This window comes from Tauraco erythrolophus, chromosome 20 (genome assembly GCF_009769465.1).
Source record: "Tauraco erythrolophus isolate bTauEry1 chromosome 20, bTauEry1.pri, whole genome shotgun sequence".
Classification (NCBI taxonomy): domain Eukaryota; kingdom Metazoa; phylum Chordata; class Aves; order Musophagiformes; family Musophagidae; genus Tauraco; species Tauraco erythrolophus.
Window position 1 is genome coordinate 13,372,265 of NC_141484.1, and position 10,413 is coordinate 13,382,677.

Sequence of the window (10,413 nt, forward strand, 5' to 3'; positions counted from 1 at the left end):
CTTTCAAAGACAGAAAGTTGGGCTACATGGACCTTTGATCTCACAAGTGCAGCTTATTTTAGGTTATGCTACTGTTGCCTGCTGGGGTTATTATCATGCTCCTTCCTTCCTTTCTTTTCCCTCCCCTTCCTTCCTCCTCTTCTGGCTACTTGCTGTTTCAATTACCTTTTTCTACCCAGTTGTCTCCCAGCTTGCCTGCCCCACTCACCTGCTCTGTAACAAGAGCCCCTCAGCTGCTTTGGTGGGTGATAGAAAGGGCATCCTGAATGTCGTCTCCTTGGCCAGAATCTGCTGTCCAGATCTCTTCTGCTGATGTTAGCTATGGAGACAGGAGGAGTGTGAGTAATGGTGCACCTGTGGTGCACATTTGAAAGCTGCCCATCCTCTAATCCCAGGTTGCGGGTTTTATTTTCCTCTCATGTTCAGTTAACTCATTCTGAGGACTTCCAAGAATACCACTCTGTGGGAAGCTACTTAGCTACAAATTTGTCATCAAAGTTACTCCTAGGACAGACTCTCTCACTTTTCTTGACATGTAGTGAAGGTTAACCACAACCGCATTAAGATCTGCAAGAATTAGCTTCTGAATAGAGCAGAAGGGACAGGGGACAACAAGGCCATCATAGCCCCTTCATGGCCCGCCTGTGAGATCAGCTTGTCTTCACAAGTGTAGACTCAGAAATTTTTACTTACATTTGCCATGGTAAAGAAAGTTCACACTGCTTTTCAACCTGCAGGTTTTAAGTCTCATTTGTTATGATCCTCAGTAGTTCTTGCTCAGAAATCATTTATTGCTTCCGGCAATTCTCTCAGCCCATTCCTTCAGCCACATTTATCAGAAACATTAATTTAATGGCTCATTTCCCAACCAGGCAACATATCAAAATCATGGGCTGAGCATATTCTGCACCTAACATTGAAAGCATGCCTCTTTGCAGATCTACACGGAACTGATAAATAACCTTTTAATATAAGAAATGTCCTCTTACCGTCTCCAGGGTTCAGTGCCCAGCCACATCCTAGCAGAAGTGTAGGGATGAGCAGTTTTGCTACAGAGCAGTGTTCTGACATTTCTGCTTGTCCTGTGCTAGCATTCCTGTGAGCTCTCGTTTTACACAGAGGGCCGCAGACACGCTGCTACAGCAGAGACTGGGCATTCTCTATCAGACTGTCCCTCACAGGCTACAGAGCAAACTGGTCTGTCCAGGCAGGCCCTACCATAATGACAGCATGGCCAACATCAGCACTTGCAAGCCGAAAATACTGCAAGGGGCTATTTGAGTTCTTTTTTTGGGAAAACCACGAGCAAGTCAGGGAACTTCAAACTCCATTCTGTATCACGGTTCTTTCTAGAAGAGTCATAAGTGTAGCTCTTTTCCACATGATTTTTGTGTCTCCCAGGAAAGGATCTCTCACTATCTCAACCTCTGCTGTTTTGGGATGACGGTGTGTTTTTTTTTTTTCACCTGGAAAGTGCTATATGTTAATACCCTGATTCCAGAATAGAAATAATACCATTTATTCTAGGCAGGGGCATACTATTCCACTCTACATGAGTTACAGAATCTGGCAATAAAAAGCATTAGACCAGAAAGTGGTCTTTTAGTAGCTAGGTCTCACATTGCCATGTATGTTTTTAAGGCAGAATCAAGGCACTGAACAAAATATTTTTTTTACTAGAATATAAGGACACTGATAATAAATACCCACTCCTGGTGGAAGTGATTTTAGACAATCCATGCTGAAAAAACATCCTTTCGAACAATTCCTGCAAATACTGATACTTAAGAGGAGGGCTTAAGCTACGGCTGCCATTCACTATTCTGGGTATAATGCCAAAGAGTTTAGCAGACACAGGAGAAACAAAAGAAATTAAGGCAGTGTCTCGGGATCCCAAAGAGAAAGAGCCTACAGAAATAAAGTAGGAAAAGAAATCAGAACAATTGCTCCACAAGCTGAATAATCCTTTCCCTGCTGCCTGTACTCTCAGAAATGAGAAGCTGTTGGGAGGTCTCCACAGAAGCACTTAGTAACCTCATCAGCAATCAACTAGGGCAAGTAACCCTGGTTCAAAATCAGCTTTCTGTCTGCAATACCTTACAAGTATCCGCATCATGCTGTAGTCTCCAGCCTGGATTTCAGTTTAGGTTATTTGCTCAGGATCTGGTCTGTGAAGATGCATGAATATAATAACAGCGCACTCAAAAACCTCAAGCATGGTTAAATGCATCCAGTTATTTGTTGGTAATCTCTGCAGAACACTTTGTTCATATAACTCAAATTGCACAGTGCTCCCTGTGGCTTCTGTAGAACACAGATAATCTGATCTATCTCACCACCTGGGTCTCTCCACCTGCCTGATAAGTGAGTCAGTTGCTTATCTCACCATAAGCTACACTGTAGACAATATGGAAAAAGTCACAAATTTTGAATATTTAGCTTCTCAGATAAAATTCTCAGGACGATGAAAGGAATCTTCAATATGCTTCTGGAGGTATGATTTAGCAGAAAAGGCTGTAGTAGCTCATAGGCTACTAGAGAACTATAAATGGCCTAACCCAAACATAAGAGAGCAGCCTAAGGAAAAAAAGCTACTTTCCAAATGTATCCCAGCAAAGCACTTTTTCAACCGTATTTTCTCAACTTAATATCTCTGTTAATAATGTGTACCGTATGTTTTTGTAGACAGTTGATGACGCACCAAGGAGACTTAACTCAAAAAGGAGTCAGTGTGCCTGCCTGCACAGTCATCAAGCTTCAAGGCAGGGCTGTGGACAGTGCACCCACGCAGTACACATCCTTACCTACTGGTAAAGGACCAAGATCTCAGAGACAAGAAATAATGCTGATTACACACATCCCTTCCATGCTGAGGAGAGCGAAGAACGCAGACCTCTCACTTTGTAGTCAAACGCTCTATCTGTGGTGCTGCTCAGCAGAAGGTAGCTAATGGTGGGACTACCTTTGTTTTGGAGACAAGGTAGCTAGGGCTCCTGTGCTCTACTCTCAACTCATTGGTTTTTGTGCTGGGTCTCACCCTTTCCACTTTGCAGGCATTCTCAGAAAGAGCAGGAATATGATGCCAAAAAGCTAAACCAAAATTCCAGAATACCATACATCCTGTGAGGCAGACAATCTACTCTGTATTTGGTACTGGGGCTTTCAAAATCTCTGACAATCCAACTTGTCAGTCCATGTGTGGACTCCAGAATCCTTGGGTTTACTCACAGCTCAGATGCTGCAGAAGAGACAACTACAATTCTTACCAAAATTAGTCGACAAGTGCTCAATTTCTACATGTTAATGGAGTAGGAATGTAGTTTCAGCTACTTAGTTGCCCCACTCCTTGTTTCACAGTGCAAAGCTCTAATAACACCATCAATTTCCAGGGAGAGCTCTCCTTGAAATCTCCTTGACAAAGTAGCACAGGGGCAGCAAGACACTGAGGGCAATGACAACCTCAGGGATGCAGGAACATCTAGGCAATCATTTGTAAGATAGTGGAGGAGAGTTGGGTGGTTTCTTGCCTGTGGCACAGTTACTTCGATTATGTGGGTCTCTTCAACCTTCCTTTCTGAATCTGGTCCTAATGATGATACATTATACATGATGTATACATGATACAGCAGCAGTGGAAGCTGCTGAGGGAGTTTGTGGTCTCCTACCTCTTGGAAGTGCAGATAAATTGGCTGAGAAAAACACTCATCCAGCTGTGTTGGACTGGGACAGACTGGGTGTAGCACTGCAAAAGGTGGCAGCTCATTGCCCTGTAGCTCTACAGACCTTGCATGTCTTTACCTTCATAAAGGCAGGACTCAGCCAAGCTGGAGCCATATCTGGACAGTCCCTCATAGTGCTGAAGGCAGCCACCTGCACTTCCAGAAGGGACTTGTGGCTGCTGGCAGTTGAGTTTGCCTTGTTATAGGTGTGGCTATTCTTGCTATTCTCCTGTGGAGAATCATAGGGAAAACACTGATCCACAAGAGCAGATTTCCTACCTGAGCAGCTCTCAGCTTCCTCCAGCCTCCTAGGGCTGACTAATGGTGGGGAGATGACAAAGGGATCTCTTGTAAATGGATGTTATAGGCCTCACATGGGAGACTCACAGATTGGTTGTGGATGAGAGGAAAACTCACTTAGTAATTTCACCAGATGACCAGAAACTGTACAGGTGCCCTAGGCAGTCTTTGGCTCCCCAGCTTCTTCTGCATCAAGATTCTTTAGGACAAGAGGAAAACTTGCAAGCCTTCTGCCACAGTGACTGCTGATGACACGACATCAAAGGGATAGGGTGACATCAGTGCCATCCTAAGATCTCCTGCTAATGCTTATATGAATGAATTCTCTCCACTTTTGCCACCAGGTGAAATTTCAATACCATTGGTGCCAATCTTCAGGAAAAGTTGTATGAAAGAGTGGGTGAGCTCAGTGCAAAGGAAGAAACTACTTATCTTTTGGAAAGCACTCTGTGTTTGGTGAGGAGATTCCATGGATCAGGACATTCTTTTTTGATATCCACCAACTGGATGCCCACTTGACTTGAACACACAACCTTAAAATGTGTGTGAAATCCATGATACAGCTGCTCTACGATAGCTGCATGATTAAAGGAATCGAATGAGAGTGACAAAGGTACTCAATGCTATTTGGAAAGCACGAACTGTGTGGTGGTGATCTTGATGCTGTGCTCCTTCAAAGACTCAGATAGGAGCTCACCAACTCAGCTACTTTTCTGTACTGGAATTCACTGCTGCCAAGGTTAAATTTTACACCATACATACTGAGCCCCAAGAAGATGCCTTCTTGAACTTTTCTGGTTGATTCCCACATGGTCCAGCTGGGTTCTGTTTAGTTGTTTCTTTCTGGGCAGAAAAGAAGAGCCAAGGGCCTGTAATGGAGGCCAGAGGCTTGCAACCATGCTTATTTTCCTGTTATTGCAACTGGACAGGAGGTCCTGGTCAGCTCAGTCCCCGGTGGAAGGAGTGGAGGACCTAAGAAGGAGGCCCAAAGGTGCTTCCATGACAACGACATGGAGATACTGGTCCTGGAATTTCTTTCTAACTAGGCAGGTTACCAGGCTGACAATGGTGCTCTAAGGAGCAGAGTGGAGAGTGAGGTTTGCATTGGGCCACAAACTCAAGAACCTTTGACAATGCTCTACTTTAACACTTCACATTTTCTCAGGAGAGCCCCTCTTTCTCCCCAGCTCATGCTCACTGAACACAAAGGAAGAGAAATTGCATCGTAAGGACTTTGAAAAATTGGCTGGGATCTGTTTTCAGCATGCCTGGATGTCATCACTCCAGCACTTTGCCTGCACCATGTGTCTGTGAAGGACCACCTGTATCCAGGGTTTTCTCCCATTCTGCCTCTTCTGTGTTGTGGTCCAGTGGACCACTCTTCTAGTCCCAGTGGACTCCAGGCCCTATAGAGATAGAAACAGGAGTGACAGAAAGTCAGTGGCTGGCAGGATCCATTTCCTTCTTTGTTTTGCATGAGGACATTGCTGCCTCTTTCAGCAGATTCCTCCTCTCAAGGACAGGTGTTGTCTCAGCTGCACTAGGCTTGGACAGAGGAAATTGACCAGTTTTCTGTGGCCCAAGTCACTAAGAACTGTGGAGCTATATCTGTATGGAGTCTGGATCCAGTAATTCAAATTACAGAGCACTCTTTTGCAGGAAGCAGGAACGCCCAATAGGCCATGCAGCAGAAATTTATCGCTTAGGTGGTGATAAGCTCTGTGAATTAAAACAAATCCAAAGCAGATGGTGTGTATCCCAGAGCTTTTTACAAGATACCTATCTGAGTGTCCATATGACCAGGGTCTTTAAATCTGTGGAAGCAAATTTTTCAAGCTAGTTGGCCTGCAAATATGAATTAATATTATCTTTATCTTTCAGAAAGAACATCTAGAGGAAAGTTTAGGTCTTGTTTTCTTCTGAAATTTCCCCTGAACTCCCCATCTTGGCCTCCCAGTCTTTTTCGACCTGTTTTGTTGCAGTTTCCTTCTCAGTTTCTAATCCCTCCAAACTTAGTCCAAAGAGTAAGGGGTCTTCCCTTTGAAAACTGCTCTGGCAGCTGATGCTCCACTTCTGTAAACAGCATGCACAGAGATGCCAGTGCTGCAGTTTACTATTTTCTCTCTATACCATCATTTCACATCACCTATTAAATATTTCAGGGGAGAAGCTATGGCTTTATACTTTATTTAGCTGTTGTGAAAGGAGAAGCAGGCATCTAAACAGCAGGGACCCACGCCAAAGGTTATGCAGTGCTGATGCAGCCAGATAATTCTGGTGGTCACAAGCACTGAGGGGTGGCTGCAAGGCATCCCGCACCATTTTGCCTGATACTGGAGATTGCACTCGGAAGCAGATTTATTTAGCATTACAGATGCAGTCTTGACAGTTAAATCTACATGCCTTCTCCGGCCTTCAAAGAGGCAAGCAGGTTTGTGAAGTAAGACTTCCATTTACAAATACACAGGAAAGACTGTCACTTTTTCTTGTGTCCATTAATTTGTTCTAGATTATAATTTGATTATAATTTACTGATAATAAATACTATACTGATAGTCCAGTATAGCCATCAGACTTACTGCACTGTAGTTCCTTTGATTTCCCCATAAACCCTTTTAATACCATGGATTACATTACTCACCTGGCAGTCCTGTGATATCTAGATGGATTTTTAAGCAGACGCTTCCACACCATGTTTGGAAGCTTAGCAACTTTATCTTTGAGCTCCTCTAGATTTTTGGACATCTGTATTTGAGAACTAAGAAGGAAAGAGGTCTTTGCAATGAGACTACTAACCTGGTGACAAGGGCGTGAAATCAGCTTCACCATGGGAAGAGAACTTAAGCCCAGAAGTGACAGAGGAATACATGCAAAAGCAGGAATTTTACAAGGGAGAAGAACATGGTCAGAATCATGGAGATTCGGTGGGATAATGTGCTCTACTGGAACATGGTCATTGGAGGGTACTGACTGTTTAGGAAGAACAGACAGGGAAGATGAGGAGGATTTATGCTTTATGTTAAAGTGCTCCTTGGTTGTGCAAAGCTCCATTGTGAAACTGTAGACATTCCATCAGAGATGGGATGAGGGATGTTGTCATGGGATTTGTCTGGAGTCTGACCAAAAGAAAGTAGTGGAGGAGGATTTCTACCACTAGTAGAAAGGCAGAAGTCTCCTTTGTTTTGGGAGGATTTCAGCCATGTGGACATCTGCTGGGAGGGCAACAGCACTGGGCAAGCAATGCCAGGAGTTCTTAAACTGTACTAACGGCGATATCCTAATGTAAATACTGGGTGAGCGATACTGTGTACCGGAAGCAGGGATGAACTAGTGATGAATATGATCCCAGATGGCAGCTCAGACTGCAGCGACCACATGATGACTGAGTGAAGGAAAGTTGGAAAGGTAAGCAACAGAATTATCACTCCAGTCTTTATAAGACCGGAATTCATTGTATTCAGGGAACTACTAGTTCGAACATCCTTGGCGGCAGCTGTGAAAGAGAACACTGCTCAGGAGAGATGGTTTGGGTTTAAAGGAAAATTATTGAGACCTTAGGAATAAACTACCTTGTTCTGCAGAGACCAGGGATTTCGTCTTAGCTAAGCAGCAAATTTCTTGATGAACTAAAAGACAAAAGTGCATAAGAGGTAGAGGTAAGGACTGGCAATAAAATAGGAATACAAAACATTACTTGGGCACTTAGGGACATTAAGCATAACAGTTCTGCATGGATAATGCAGAAGGGAGTTCAGAGAAAATATGTGTCTATCACTGAATCTGGGAGACCACCTAGTGAGGGATGATACAGAAAGCACTTAAGAGTGCAGCACCTTTTCTGCATCAGTCTTCACAGGCAAAGCTTACCTCCATGCATCCGCATCTTCCAGAGGAGGCTTAGAAAGAAAGGGATAACCAACAGCGGGGAAGTACTAACCTCCTACTTACTGAAGCTGGAATTACTCAGAGAAGCTGAGTGAATTCATATCCATGAGGCTGGGTGTGACTCATCAAAGGATGCTGAAGGAGTTCGCAGATGTAATTGCAAGGCCTGTGTTTATCATTGGTGAAAAATGACAACACACAGGGAAGGTCTCATATAACTGGAAAAAAGCTAATTCTACGCCCCTCTTTAAAAAAGGCAGGAAGAAGGCTCAGTAAAACTGTAAGCTACTTAGTTTCACTTTAGTTATTTGAAAGATCACAGAATATGTCCTCTTGGCATTTAGTGCTAAGGATGTGAAGGACAAGAAGATAATCAATAGCAGCCAACATGTACTTACCAGGGAAAATAATCAGGCTTGACCGGCCTGATTGGTTTCTATGTTGAAGTGACTGTTGCATTTTATCAGTTCTTTTCTGATAGTTAGCATGCCTTTGTTGTGGACCTCTACTGTGATATCACTAAGTGGTCTTCAGTCTACTAAAACTGAACTGCTTCCCTTTGATTTCTTATTTCTACATGCTTTATAAACACAATCATATTGGATTTTGAGGGCTATTTTAACTTCTTCAAGGATGTTATATAACATGTATTCCCATAGATCAATTCTTAAACAGCTTAATTTTCATCTGTGTCTGCAGCTGTATTTGAACTGAGTGAGTCAATACTGCATTTTCTTCGCACCTTAACTAGTGATTTCATGAAGCACTTACTGACAGCATCCACAAATATAGTTTTGGTACTATAACCCAAAATAGTATTTGTCAATTCTGTATGGAGTGGTTGTGATCTCCTGTTGGTGTTACATTCATTGCTCTATCAGTCTGGTCATCCTTTTTTAATTGCATAGTGTTGCTGTCCTGAGAGGATAGCTATTAAGAAATGAAGAGAGTCTTGGTGAAGAGCCTGAAGCAGGAAACTTGCAGATCTTGAATTCACTGAACAGCATGAACATGGAGAAATATTAACACAAGACTTCAGTGGTGGACATGGCAAAAGTTGGAAGGAATTCAGCTTCACAGTTTCCACCTTGCTTGAGTGCAATCTGTTTGGTATGAGTCTACTGTTCAACCAAAAAGGAAGACAAGAGCATTGTCAGCATATGCTTCCAACAACTGAATGCCTGATCTTTCTCCAAGGATCTGTGAGTGGCAGCTGAACATACACAGAAATTTGTCAGACCTCTATTTCTATAAGAAGAATTATTTTGTGAAGGTTGCATAATCAAATCAGATATTAAATGCCCTCCACATTGCTATATTGCACTAGATAAGAATTCAAAATTACCACACTAGTCCTCTGGTAATTGGCTTCTCTTCTTCCTAATTCATATGAAAAGATGAGCCTTCTGGGATATTCAGCTGTCGCAGTAACTTGTGTAGTGAGCTCAGCAGTGAGGTCTGGGTTTGGAGTCAAGTCTGGGGCCCAAAATACGGGTGCTGCAGTGCCAGAGCACTCTTGGAAGGGGCTCCTACAGCACAGGGCATCATCTGATGCTGTATATTGCACTGGAACTCAGACATGGCTTTTCTAACCTTTTCCCTGTGCTATTCACTGAGTTATTTTAATGACTGAAATGCAAATTACCAGCAGAAGAATGTATTTAGATCTGGAGAATCCGAAGAAGTTTAAGTGATTACATCCTTTCCTAAAACTAGATAGTCTCTTGGATTACCAGCAAATCTCCTTTTCCCATTCCACCATTATTACACAAGATTAGATTTTTCTGGGACTGTGAATGTGCAAGTATGCATCTTTTGATGTCACGGCAGTGCTAGACGGAGGATTTATCATAGTGCATAGTATCTGGAGCTGCATGCTGAGGTGATGTGTGTGACTGTGTGTACAAGCGAGGCAGGGTAAGGCATGTTGTTTTGGAGAGTTGTAAGTAGGGAGGGACTATGGGAGCCTCTGGAACTTCAGATTTGACAGAGGGAACCGGTTATTTATGCAGACCATAATAGGAGCAAGCATACGTCAAATGCAAGTAAACAGTGTAAGAGAGTAAAAGCAGAGTTTCTTGCGAAATCACTTTTTAAACAAAATATGCACAAAACCATGTATTATCTATGCATATACAAGTATATATTTTAATTTGATACCTCCAAAATGAGCTCAGGAGTCAATTAAAGAGCTCCATTTCAAAGCAGAGTTTCCCATTACTTGGGTTCAGGCTTCCAACTCACTGTATTTCAAACCCTCTCAGTCCTATGCAGAAGCCTCAGCTGTAATACATTTTGACTTTCTGCTTTTTTAGAAAATACTGCTGAAAAGTGTTTCGTAACAACAATTAGTTGCTGGTTTTTGACATATTTTTCCTGTTCCTCTCAATGCATGTGTTCTTAAAGCATTATAGACATTATCATCACCATTTCATGACTGAAAACTTGTGGTATAAACACACCAAGGAACCTATGATGGGTCATGCAGCAAATCACTGAGAAAGCCAGC